Below are 1,218 nucleotides of genomic sequence, written 5' to 3'. Positions count from 1 at the left end.
GGGGGCCGGGGGAGGCGCCGCGCTCTTCCCACACGCCCCCGCGCAGCAGCTCTCAGGCTGGACGGCCAGCGTCCTTGGGGCCCCCTCCCTCATCCCTGGGCGTCCACTCTCCTGGGTGTCATCCCGAGAGGCCCCTGGGTGGGGAGAGCTGGACAGCCCGGGGGGCGCGCTATGACACTGCCTGCAGAGCGGGGGCGCACAGGGCTGACGGCTCCCCCAGGGCCCAGCACCCCTGGGCGGATTGAGCGGCCAGAGGGGCATCAGAGCTCCAGGAGGGCTGGGCCGGAGACCCAGGGCCTCGGGTGACCAGCATGAGTGGGGTGAGGGACAGCCCCGGGGTCCAGGCGTGCTGGGGCTCCCGTGGGTGTCCAAGGACCAGAGCCCTGCTCGAGAGACAGACAAGGTGCTTGGTGGATGTTCCTACCAGAGGGTCCCCGTCTCCAGGACTGGGGCAAGAGCATGGTCACCAGAGAGGGGACAGCGGCTGACTGGGGCCACAGGGACCCAGGCTGCGGTGTGAGGAGAAGGGAGGCTGGCTCAGCTCCCAGGGGAGGGCACACCATCCAGGATCCCGGGGTGCCACACCCTCCCCTCCCCCATCCCCCCAGAGGGCCTGCCCACAGTCTTCTCACCAGTCAAGTCACCCCCAGGCTCAGGTGTTTGAGCAAACAAAGCAAAACAAAAGAACCCACAGCGCCCGGCACTTTGGGAGGTCGAGGCAGGAGGATGGCCTGAGCCCAAGAGTTCGTTGGAGACAAGCCCGGGCAACATAGCAAAACCTTGTTGCTACAAAAAATTCAAAAATGAGCCCGGTGTGGTGGCACACGCCTATAGTTCCAGCTACAGGGAGGCTGAGGCAGAAGGATCACCCGAGCCCAGGAGACTGAGGCTGCAGCGAACGGCGATCATGCCACTGCACTCCAGCCCGGACGACAGTGAGACCCCAGCACCGCCACCCCCCATGATCCCCCACCCTGTGTGGGAGCGGCCACTTCTCCTGCCTTAAAGATGGCGTTTTCCCTCCCAGACGCTTGGGTGCAGGGTCAGGGCCTCTCCGGGGATCAGCCTAGGCGAGCTGGGGCCACCATCGTCCCAGGGACGACCCGTCCTCCCTGCTGCAGGGATAGAAAAGGAATTTCAGGCCGGACTAGCTGGCTCAGCCTGTAATCCCGCGCCTTTGGGAGGCTGAGGTGAGTGAATTGCCTGAGTCCGCGGGTT

At 65.6% G+C, this 1,218-nt stretch overlaps 1 protein-coding gene across 1 annotated transcript in view; it reads left to right on the top strand.

Annotated features, from left to right (window-relative positions):
- TSPAN32 (tetraspanin 32) overlaps positions 1–1,218 on the top strand; it is a 15,852-nt gene that overhangs the window by 4,513 nt on the left and 10,121 nt on the right. The window lies entirely within an intron of this gene.

This window comes from Carlito syrichta, unplaced genomic scaffold, assembly GCF_000164805.1.
Source record: "Carlito syrichta isolate Samal-C Ts95f unplaced genomic scaffold, Tarsius_syrichta-2.0.1 Scaffold313308, whole genome shotgun sequence".
Taxonomy (NCBI): domain Eukaryota; kingdom Metazoa; phylum Chordata; class Mammalia; order Primates; family Tarsiidae; genus Carlito; species Carlito syrichta.
Note: the sequence above shows the minus strand (reverse complement) of the source record. Positions and strands in the feature narration are given on the sequence as shown.